This window comes from Argiope bruennichi, chromosome 7 (assembly GCF_947563725.1).
Source record: "Argiope bruennichi chromosome 7, qqArgBrue1.1, whole genome shotgun sequence".
NCBI lineage: Eukaryota > Metazoa > Arthropoda > Arachnida > Araneae > Araneidae > Argiope > Argiope bruennichi.
The window spans coordinates 79,812,246-79,825,205 of record NC_079157.1 but is presented as its reverse complement, the minus strand read 5'-3'; the positions used below and the strand labels follow the sequence as shown (position 1 = coordinate 79,825,205).

General features: G+C 30.5%; 1 protein-coding gene across 1 annotated transcript in view; it reads left to right on the top strand.

Moving 5' to 3' along the window:
* Positions 1–12,960, top strand: part of LOC129975166 (choline O-acetyltransferase-like) — a 174,619-nt gene that overhangs the window by 29,925 nt on the left and 131,734 nt on the right. The gene's annotated exons all lie outside the window — the stretch shown is intronic.

Genomic DNA, 12,960 nt, shown 5'->3' with positions numbered 1-12,960 from the left:
CACATTATACAAACACATGCCGAAAATTACACTTTTCTAAATTTAATTTCCAATAACAGTTAACGTATTTTTTAATTTAATCTTTGTGAATGTGATGGAAACACTTTGATAAAAGTTAATTTTTTCCCATTTACGCGAAACGTGCACGAGCAACTTAAATTTAATTTTTATTTTGCGTGATATATATTGTTGTAAAAATATGGTTAAATTATTTTTTTTAAAAAATTCATTAAAAATAGAAATGTAATTTATAGATTACATCAGTATCATTGAAAAGATAATTTTTTAAACTTTAATTCCATGTAAAAAAAAATTTTGTGCTGTAATATTTTCGGAAATTATAACTGAAAAACGCCAAAATTTCGCTTAATTTTTAATTAATTAAAAAATCAAAAAAATAGCTCCGAGGTGCACATTTCCGGCTTCCAAAGTATGCAGTGTGCCAAATTTGGTAGCTGTAGGTCAAACGGTCTGGCCTGTAGAGCGCCAACACACACACACACACACACACATTGGGCTTTATTACAAGTATAGATATAGATGAAAGACTAAAAATCAAACAGCAACCGAAGGCAATTAATATGTAAGATACAACATGAATAAATTAAATACCGCATATAAGAATAGGATGTTGTCAGGTAATTCTTGTCATTAACTCGTTGACGATTTTTAAATATACTGTAATTTTTGTAGAAAAAGGAGCACGATTTTAAACGAGGTGAAGTCAGATGAAATACACGGTGATACTTACTATGTGAACTGACTCTAATCAAATATTCATTTGTGTTACCTTGCAAGAAAAGAATTAATAAATATTTCTACATCATATAGATGCTGCTTGGAAAAAAGAAAAAAATTGCGAATTTTTTTAAAATTCATTTACTATTGTCTAAATGGGGGAAAAACGATTCACTATAGATTTTTTTGTACATTTTCAGATAGATTTTTTGATAATTTTACAATTCAATTTTTAAATCCAAGCAAATGAAAAAGCATGAACAAATTACTAAAGCAATTGTTCTATAACTTAAGCTTTCTAATAACTTTAACTTATTGTTTCATTTTGGATCTCTTATTTCCAGCGACTGCTAATCTCAGTTGAAAAATTTAAATAGTAAAAAGTGAATTGGCATTTCAAGCCAATTGCTAATAGAATGTTTGATTATTTTCACCTCATACAGAAGAAACATAAGATATTTTAATGATGCCGAAATATGATAAAGAAGTTTTAAAAATAGAGAAAAATTTGTGTACATTTAATAGATTGAGGCATTTAGCATAATCAAAATGTTTCCATACACAAGTTTCTATATATTGCAGTTAATTAAACGTAGAATTTTACTTCCAAAGTAAAAATTTCTGAAAAGTATTTTTATTAATTCTTGGAAAGTCATGATTTTTTTAAAGTTTCGATAAAGACTGCTAAAACTCTGCCTGATTGATCACTAGGATTGAAAACATAATAAAATGGAACCTTTATTGATTCCAATAAGAATCATATATACCAGTATCATAACTCAGCAATTAATATATCAAACTGTCAGACATGATCATATGCTTCCATTTGGATAACTATTTTAAATGACGTAAAGAATATGTTAAATGTTATTTGAGACAATGAATCTATATCTGAAAAATTATAAAATCTAAATTTTTATATAATTCTTCGGTGTTATTATCCATAGTAAAGTATTTTTGACAAGCTATTATTTAAAAAAAAGCATTCAATAGTTCTGTGACTGACACTTATTAAGTTATAATGCTTTAAAAATCTTTATTTTAGACAGTTTTAAATTATTTCAATTGCCGCCTCGTACAATATTCCCCAATCAAAGTTCATTGCTTGCTCTAGGTTACTACTGATCGGATTAATATATTGTAATTCAAAGTTTAATAACTCAGTTAGTTTCAGTTGCCGAGTTTAGTATAGTTATATTAACGTCCCGTTTTTAAAGCAACACGCGGGTTATTTTGAGACGGACGTCGTAATTTTGAACCAGGTTAGATGACGAGGACGACACCTGAGTTAACACCCCTCTCCAAACTTCCGCACCACACCAAGCAGAGGACGGTTGGCTCCGCCGGATTAAGCGTGCGCCACATCCGCTTACACGATGGTTCTTCGGTGGAATCCGGTGTTGAGCCAACAACCCTCCGGTTCCGAAGTCGAGACCTTATCACCAGGTCACCGCGGCCCCGTTTTAGTTGCTGAAGTGCTGAACTTTGTTTTTGTAAATATTATTCTTTTTTTACTCTATATGGCTAATATTACCAGAGAATTATATAATAATTTTGACTTTCTTTCTTTACAAAACAATATAAAATAGCAAACTTTGTTATATTATATGACACATTTATTGATTCAAAAAGCACAAAATATAATTCGGAATGTCATTTAGAGCCTTTTACCAAGTGGAATCATATGTATATCTTAAAAATTAGAAAATAGTAATTCTCCTTGACAGTGGACACCCTATATACGAAATAAGCTGTAACTCATGTGACTCTATATTTCAACAAATGTAGCAAAAAAAAAAATAATGAAATGATAAATAAGTTTTGATATTATTTTGGAAATTAACTTTGGCTGCGCAATCTTCTGACGCAATAATAGCAATAACAACTTTACTTCCTTAAAAATACCATTTTCATAAGCAGCTATAATAAAATTTTCTTTACAGCATAATATTTAGTGACAGCAAAAAAAATTATTTTGGTATAACTTTTCTGCAGATTAGCATATTAGTAATACACATTCTGATAGTTAAATCTTCAGTCTGAAAACTGCTGTTCAATTTCTAGAAGCGCATCTCAGCTCTCAGACAATTTAATTCTGAAGAACATCCTCGTATCCCATCCGAATAAAATAAGGAGCAAGACATAAAAGTTCGGTAATCCTACCTTTTCCTTATTTCTACCCTCCTTTAACTGTTCCAGACACTTTTATGTCCTTTCTCCATGATTAAACATCCTTCTAAGGATATATCTCCCAGCGGTATACATATTCTCAGCTGCAACATCGACTTCGAGGAGGTTTTACGCGGAAATGAGGATATAACACACGGACACTTATATTAACGCAGCCAGGGCGTTGTGCCAAAAGCTAATGTTTGCGAACCCAAGTGCCTCACAGTCGTAAGATTTGAAAAGTCTTGTTTTCGTTTCTCTATGTGAGAGATCGAATAGTTGTTACGGCCGCTAATAACTAAGGCTTTCTTGAATAAGATACAGGATTTAATCTATGATTAAATTTTCAGAATGTTTGTTATTTATCTATTCCTTATGTACGAATTTATTGCAATTAGAATTTTTTATGTCATTGCTGCTGACAAAATTGGTAGATGTATATTAAAAATAATATCTATTGTGTTAGTGAAGTAGTATTTTAGCAAATATAGATTATAAAACTTTATACGTTTGTTCGGCCTCTGAATACCTAAGCCAAGTTCATTTTTCATAAGTTCGCAAAATCTAATAATACAAATCTGCGATGAAAAAGTGTCTTAAAAATAATTAATGTTTGTTATAATATTTTATACTGATTACTGGAAGATAATTGTCATTTTGTTATAAATCATATATATCTAAAGTGCCCGAATTTTGTAAATTAAAGAGAAACCTATAATTTATTTATAGAATCTTATTAACTATAATTATAGATTTTAAATAATAATTTTCCTTCTATAAATTCTGAGGAAAAATACCCTAATTGACCCTAATATAATATAATAATATAATAATTGACCCTATTCACCATGCAGCTCTTAGAATATGTTCTGGAGCTTTCCGCACCTCTCCAGTTAAAAGCTTATATGTTGAGTGTTACGAACCAGATTTACACCTTAGAAGACAAATGCTTCCTTTACATTATTATTTTAGAATTCAATCTCATCCTTGCCATCCATATTACGATTTTAAACTTCGACCTTTTCTCCTTCGTTTGCAAGAAGCTAGAAAGAATTTTGAACCTATATTTTTAACCAGGGTACGCATTATTTTATCAGAGCTGAATATGAACCATCTAGAATTATCACCACAACCATTTAACAGTATCCCCCCTTGGAGAATCCATACCTTTTATTTTCTTAATCCTTTTGAAAACTTTAATAAATCGGACACAACAGATATTGTTTATCAAAAATTATTCCTCGAACACAGGTCTCATTATCAGTCTTTCGTTCCTGTTTACACTGACGGATCTAAGACATCCACCCATGCTTCATTTGCTGTTATTTTTCCAGATAAAAAGTCATGTTTTCGGCTTCCTTCGTGTTGTTCCATTTTTACTGCTGAGACCACTGCAGTTTTGCATGCTTTATTAGAAATTTTAAATAGACGTAGTGGAAGCTATATTATTTACATTGATTCCTTAAGTGTTTTACAATCTTTAAAATCACTCCAAAATCATGCTCATCCAAATATTTTAAAGATTTTAGACCTGTTTTATAAGATTATCTCTCGTGGCTTTACAGTCCTATTCTGTTGGATACCATCCCATGTGGGAATTTGTGGGAATGAGCAGGCTGATAAGAGTGCCAAAGCCGCAACTCATTTTTTAGAAACACCCATACCTGCATGCGATTTGAAGAAACAGGCAAAATTCTGTCTCTACAAAAATTGGCAAATTCAGTGGGATTCGGAAACTCTAAACAAACTTCATACTTGCAAGCCTATCGTAGAAAACTGGCCTTCTTTGAATTACCGAAAACATGACACAGTTTTAACTCGTCTGAGAATCGGTCACACTAGATTCACACATAGACATCTGTTATTAAATGATCAATTGCCAACATGCCCACATTGTGACTGTGGAATAACAGTTTATCATATCCTTGTTGAATGCCCTTATTTTAATGCTCAACGCTTATTTTACTTCAAAACAACAACAGTGACTTTGCCCTTGTTGCTTGCTAGGGATCCACATGAGAACCTTTTTGTCTTTTTAAAATCTATAGGTTTTTATTCCTTAATTTGAACTTACCATTATGGCTTCGTTTTGACTTTTTGTAATTTATCATCTTTTTACCAATGTTCTTTATATCACTTTTATAGAAACTGTTTTTATTAAACTTTGAATTAGAAATAATCTTGTTTGGCACAGTATAACCTACATATTGGTTCTTGTGCCATCAAACCTCAAACCAAACCAAACCAAACCTGAGGAAAAATAAACTAATATTTATTTTGGATTCTTTCTCCCAACTCTTAAACTGCCTATTAAACATATAAGAGACAAATGAAGTCGGGTTAAGACAAGGTCACCTAATAATATATATTTGTCTTCTCTTCCTTTTATTACTTCTATTTCCTGTCCTTTTTTCTATTCTTTCAGCAAAATTCTTAAAACGGTGAGACACGACTTCCAGGAGATTATTCACCTGATTCTTTCTGCAATAATTGTCATGATCATATAGTAGGAAAGAAAAAAAAACATTTCAGATCATATGGAAAAATTAGCTTTGTTTATTTGACATAAAATTTGGACATAAAGACAAGTCTTAGGCACCAAAATTCAACCATGTTCTATATGTTTCGGAAGTTTAATTAGTCGGAAAATAAATTTTCACTTCCAAACATTTCGTATAAAATTAGATCTCATAAAACAATTTTCTTAAGCATCACTAAATTATGGAAAATGCTTCAAAGACCTTTATCAAGGTTAGAATAAGAAGTATTTGCAAAATGATGCGGAATGAAAATTTTGTGTTAAAAATTCAAACGAACGAGAAAAAAGCCTAGAAATCTTTCAAATTTATAGTGATTGGGTTTTCCTAAATACCATCTGATTATTATTCTTAAACTTAGTGCATCTAAAAAAATGAAAGTTTTCAACAAGACATAAAAAAAAGGAAAAGAGATATCAAGAGGACTGAATATCATCTGGATTTCCAATTACTGTTAGATGTTGCAAAGAGAATATCCCTGGCGATTTCACACAAAGAAAAGGGAGAAAATATATTGGGGGGGGGGAGACAGAAAACGCGAATGCAATAAATTACAATCTTTTCCTTGAACTCATTTGACATTTTAAATCGCGACTGAGCTAAAATACAAATGTAAATCATGTATTTGTGAGCAGATAAAAGAAAGTGTTAAAAAATTCTAGTTTAAAATTATTTTTTTTTCAAAATATGAAACTGTTTTATGATATACACTTTCCCAAATAAAAAAATGAATAAATTTCATTTTTAGAATCATATTTGAAAATTATAAGAAATCAGTTATCAAAGTCAAAACAATTTTCATACACACTTGTGTGATTTATCGATAATTCTGTGCAGTTAAATACGTCTATAATACATACCATTCAAGAAGAAGAAGTTTAAGAAGAAAGAATAGATTGAAATAATAATACAAGATATAAAATTATAATAATGTGACATGCATAAATAATAAAAAATTAATGACTGTAAAATAAATAATACAATATATATAATTAGTCAATTAGGTAATAATAACATAAATGTAACATAATAAAAGATAATACTAATACGGTTAAAATATTTAAACAAACATTTAAATAAGGTTAAATATTTTTATTCTAGCAATATATGTCACACTTCCCTTTAAAGTATAAAATTAATGTACAGCTAAGCGTCTATACGTATCAGAAGTTCAAATATATTTTTATAATGCTTTTAATCCCTAATGTTCTATTCTTATATTGTCCAAGTTAAAAAAAATTATTCTATAACTATTACCTATTATTCTATAACTATTTGGAAAGAATTTTAATCTCTGTCTGGGGTTCCATATATGTAATAGCCAAAGTTTCCTACATTAGTTCCATAGTCACCTTCTGGCTATATTCCAAAAAGAGGATTTTAACGAGTGGAAATAACCATGAGTACTTTAAACATAATACATAGGAGCTTGGCAGGGATCTTTTTTAACTGAATTTTAAGTATTAAGTCAAAGAGAAACGTTGTATTCTTGGGTAATTCGCATTTATCTTGAAAATTTCATGTTTTTTTTTATTATTTATTTATTCTGTTTAATCCGTGAATTAGGAATTTTTGATGAAACTCTGTTATTATTCTCTGTTATCTTTTGAGCTGGATTATTCTTTGCCCATTGAAGAATGAGGCTTTTCCCAATGTAACTTTATATTTGACTTATTTAGCTTTCTTTTGGCCTTGAAAATAATTTTTTTATTATTTTCTTGTTATTCTTGTTGTTGTTGACTGAAGTCCCGTATCTGACAAGTCTTATAAATTTAGTTTATATGACTAATTGATTATTTGCATTCAGTTCGGCCAATAGCCATGTCAGAAATGGGGAATCCTTCAGCTATTATTTTTATCCCTTTTCTCCTCGCATTCTTCTTTAAAGTATACTATAGAAGCATAAAAAGCGATTATTTTAATAAATACAGAATTATATCAATTTAAAGTGTCTAAAATTAAAAATAATCTTATTTTAAAGCATAATAAACTATAAACATAATTGAAATGCTCATGTACAATACATTTCATATGTTTGCAAAGTTTGATCGGCTTTTAACAAGCTTAATATGGTCTTGATTTTGAGAAAACGTAAAAAGGTTGAATTTTTCTGAGATGGACGTAAATTGAAAACAGGCTTTAAATCTTTGCATAATAAACTCACAAAAATATTTATAAATTAAAAAATTAGTGCATATGTGTGTGCATGAGTTGTATCTTTTGCATACGAACTGCATTTAAGCATTCAAATTAAATTCCCTTTTTGGGAATATCTCAAACCATTTTCATTTGAAGACTGAAAATATGATATATTAACAAGCAGTATTCAACAATGAGTGCCAATGAAGAAGAGTTTTCTTGTTATCTTCTTTGCATTGTGTCCACGACTAAATATCTGCCTTTTTCTGTATCTATGGAGAAGTATCTACGGAGAAAATCACTCTTATGATAGAGATTTTTAAATAGTTTTTATACTGTTAAGAATCTGCAATATTGTATTTCCATGTAGTAAATGAATTGGTAAGGAAGATAATTTTGCAGATATACTAGTAGTAATGGTTGTTGAATGAATGCTGGATCAATAGCACTCATCTTTGGCGATAAACTTGAATTTTTTGTGGATGAATTTAATGACTTTAGGGGCAAAAACGGAAATTTCTGGAACTGCTGAAATTTTGGCCTATATCAATTACAATATCTTTATGAAAGTTTCTGTTACCTTGCCATGGAAATCGTAAAAAACTGAGCACTGAGTAGTCAGTCAGGTGGTATTGAACCAATTGAGAATAACAGACAAGTCTAGAGATGTGAATGGTTGAGCAAATATTTAAAAGTAAAGTGCTGTTGTGCTTAAAATGACAATGATATCATGTTCAAAAAAATGAGAAGAGTGCGAATAAATTAAATTTTTAAATAAAAAAATGAACTTGCTTGAAAAATTGCTTGTCTTTTCACAGTGAGGAAAAAAGTTGAAAAGTTTACAATCTTGTTACTCAAGAAACATTTCATGTTGAAATTGGATAAATTTACAGTTATTTAGCAATCACTCAGTTGCGTAGTTTAAATTAAAATAAATAAATACTACTATGATATTAAAAAGCTTCTAGAAAACTTGGTTTAATGCACATCTATAGTAGATATCATCCACTAACTTTTATCAAACATTTTTACCTCTTCTATAAATTTCTTTAAATGATCAGGATTTTGTTTTTTCGTTTTCTAGAAACATTTTTTTTTTAAAGAGAGAAGAATTTTCAATCAGTTGATTTTTCGAAATTATGATTGTTATTACATTACAAAATATGCATTGCACAAACAGTTACGAAATTAAATTACAAAAATATTTTGTTTTCATAATTAAATTTCTGCTACAAAAGCAGCTGAAATCTTGCAAAAAGTTTTTGGTGCGATTACTTGATAAAAACAATAATATTTGATGGTAAAGAATGTTTAAAGATATTGGATATTCTTTCGTACACGATCTACGATCTGGTAGATAGCCACTTCAGTTAATGATAAGGCTATCGATAAGGTTGAGAAATTGATGTTTGGTGATTTTCATTTGACAATGAGAGACATTATTGAAAAATTTCCTACATCTTTTTCCTATCAAGTCCTTTTAAGACACGCCGCTTCTTGAATTGTTCCAAGTATTTTGGATTTATTTCATAAGCAAAAATGTGATCAGTGAACCGAGAAGGACCGTTTTCTCAAGATGATTCCTTTCTAAGACGCATTATTACTGGTGATAAAATATGGAAATAGGTTTTTGATACAGAAATAGTTCATTGAATACTGTTTGAAAGGTGATACAAGACTGACAAAAATCACCTCATAATTGCTTAAAAAATCGCAATGATTTGATTGTTTTCTTTAGTTGTCATAATAATGTGTATTATAAATTCCAACCAATAACCAAACAATCAATAAAAATTATTATTTGAGTATTTTCGGCCGTTTGTATGAGACAATTCATAGAAAACGACTTGAAAATGGTAAGAAAACTCATAGATTTTGCACCACGATAATGCGCCGTTTCACAGTGCAATTATTATTTCTGAATTTTTAACTAAGAATTCAATAAATAAGGATCCATAAACTTCATATTTACCTGAAATGACATTGCGTAACTTTTTCTTATTTCCCACGGTTGGAATTACCTCTCCACTGTTTTCAATCCATTAATTCGACAGAAGAAAACTCTCCTAGAATTCTGATAGGATTTCACGAATACAACTTTGTCAGAAGTACATTATAATCAGAGTAGATTACTTTGAAGGCAATATAGTAAATTTGTACCATTCTGATCACAGTAGTAGCAGTTTTTTTTTAATAGAAATTGCTACTTATCTGCTGCTTAAAAATTTTTAACTGCTGCTTATTTTAATTTTTTTTAAATTTTTAAGTTTATTTGTCTGAAAATTTGAAATTCAATGATGATACATTATGAAATTAAACTCTTATTTAAAGGAAAGCATTCATAATCGCGTGATTCAATTCTGATATTAAACGGCATGAGGTATCACAAAATCCTCCTCCCTCTTCATATGTTTGAAAATTAAATAAATTATTTATTTACTGTCTTAGTAACCACATATAAACTTATTTTTCTTTCGTTTTCAAAATCTCCCAGAAAAGGCTTTAAAAAAATTCTAATGATCGTGACATTACGGATCGGAACTTAGGAAACTTTAGTTCTCTCGAAATTTTCCATCATCCATGGCCAAAGATGGCGACACACATGATCTGTCATCATCCCATAAGTTTTACAGAAGCTCCGAATATGCGTATTGTAATACTCCAAAACCACTGTTGATGATAGGGAGGGAGGAAGAAAACGATAAAGGGGTGTGTCTCTAGGGACCAAGGTTTAATTAGGAACGCTATAGTCCCGGATGTAGAGGAGGAGGAAACAATCGATTGAATCGTTCCAACAATTAGGTCCCCAATCCTGGAGTCTATATATGCATTGGACACAGATGTCGAGCCTCCCACGAATCGGTGGTACCTGTACTCGAATAGGGACTACACAATCAGGGTTGCAGACGATATTGATTTCCATCTTTCACAGACACGAACTGGAAGAATTTTTGAATGCAAAAGCTGCCATGCTCTTACACTGCAACATTTTACTGAGAAGGGGCCCACATTTTCTTCTATAAAGTTCATTGAAATAGATGGGAAATAAATCCTCAATCGAAATAGCGAAATTCTTGGAGCTGGATTGATTTCTATACTTTATAAAGTTGATTAAAGAAATGCGATATGCTCATTCAAAAATTATAGAAATATCTTGTATGGAGTATTGGTATTTTACTTTGACTTATTGATTCTCCTTTGCTTTTATTCAAGTTTCATCACCATCTATGTACAATAGTCTTGAGTTTTTAAGATACTTTCGGATGAAGAATAAAAATATCAATAATTTCTTACTCCAACTATGAGAATTTTCAAATAAAAATAGTTTTAATGTATAATCAAATGAATATCGTTCTAAAATTTGTTATTGTTTTACGATTTTTTTTAAGAATTGGGCGCATAAAAATATTCTGACACGAATTATCTTTAAAATCTATAAACAAGTTTTGGTGCAGATTCTTTCATTCCTATAATTCTGTTTCAATCATCGAATGTTAAGTGATTTTGTGTAAATGCTATTAAACGGTATGGTTTAGCAAGCAAGTAATACACAAAAGTTATAATTAGCTTAATTGCTGTAATTTCTTTAGTCTAACCTAGTTTTGTTCACTAACTTCCAAACTTGCTATTTAAATTTAACGGATGTTAACTTAAAGGAACAATTATTTACTAATTATATAAGAGATTTAGTGTTGAGAATCAACTTTTTCTGTGAATATTAAAATGAAAATCAATTCAAGTATGTTTTCAAGCGCAAATTTTTCATTATTAATTTTTTAAAGATGCAAAAAAATTTTGATTAGCATTCAAGATACAGTAAAAACAAATTTAGTGAATCTATCATTATAGTATGACTTAAATCAAGAGTTGTGTGCGTTTTATAGACAAATTCTTAAGTTGTATGAGTTCTATAGGCGAATTTTTGTAGCTTTTTGCTTCCATAAAGAATATAGTTTCCAGTAAAGAAACTTCTCAGTCTATTTTTCTTTCATTTGATTTGCATAAAATTAGGTTTTCCTTCATATAATATTAAGAGGTTCTTACGCTCAATTCAATATCCGTACTCGACGTAAAAGTTTACAAAGTAGTCTGCGGGATTTAAGCTAATTCTCAAATTAACGTTTGGGATGAAAAAAAAATCATTCCTTTAATAATATGTTGTAAATGCGATGTGCAGATACATTGAACAATATGTATTAAATTATCAAAAAAAATTGAATGGCTCGATGATTTTTAATAACTACTTCAGTTGACTTTCCGTATGATTAACATGAAAGCTAGGTACTCCGAATAATACTTTCTGTGGATAATAAGTGATTCTTATTTATTTAAAAAGGCAATATAAGAATGTAACGTCATTTCGTAAATATTTTAATATTGAATTTTATATATATTATATAAATGCGAAAAAGTCAAATTGGTTTCGTCTCTACATAGCAACCAATTTATCTTGTACGAACATTATCAAATATTAAACATTAATCTAAAGAAAGCAATAATAAAGAAAACAATCTATGAAATAATAATTTAGGAAAATAATGACTAACATTCCTCTTCAATATATTCCTATCAGTTACAGAGCTGTCTCCCAATGATCTTTAATCACAGACACCCTCCCGTTCATACAAAGTCCTAACAATTTTACTTTGCCTCGGGCAAAAATAGAGCTCCGACCACCACACGAAACTCCCACATAAAAAGAAGCGAAATATGAATACAATAAAAATCTGTACGAGTAGGAAGGAAGAGGGCACGAGACAAAAAAAAAATCGTCCTCTCTCTTCCTCCTCACCCCTCAATCCGAACGTCCATCGTTAAGGGTTTTTGCCATCCACTCTCCCCATTCACCCCGCGGATCAGACGATACGTGACTGGCATAGACCCCTGATCCCTCGGCGCTCCGAGGATGCACCGTGATCAATGCTATTCATTCTTCTTTTGTCGGTGGTCCCTCCCTCCCACTCTAGAAAGAACTCTTTCTATCTGCTACATCGATCCACAGAGGGATCAGGTGTTTCTGACACGAAGCCGCGGGTGCTTCAGACCCCCTTTCGTCCAGCTCTGCAGGTAAGAAACCTGAAATGAGTCTGTGAAATGAAAGATTCTCCTGGTACATGCTTTCCTCTCTGCATGTATGTTTTCATGAGGTCTTGTGGGGATGAAATCGAATATTTCAATATAAGAAGTTGTGAAATTCTGTGTCATCTATTAAACCATTGGAGAAATGCTGAGCCCACAAGGCAGATATGTAAAGTTAGGCTGGAGCAGGTTTTTAAAGTGATCGAAAATTATATTCGCGACAAAATAAATTATATTTCTTCCAGCAAACTTTTTGCATTGAAGTGGCAATTGTTTCTATTTCCCCAGTTCCGGTAAA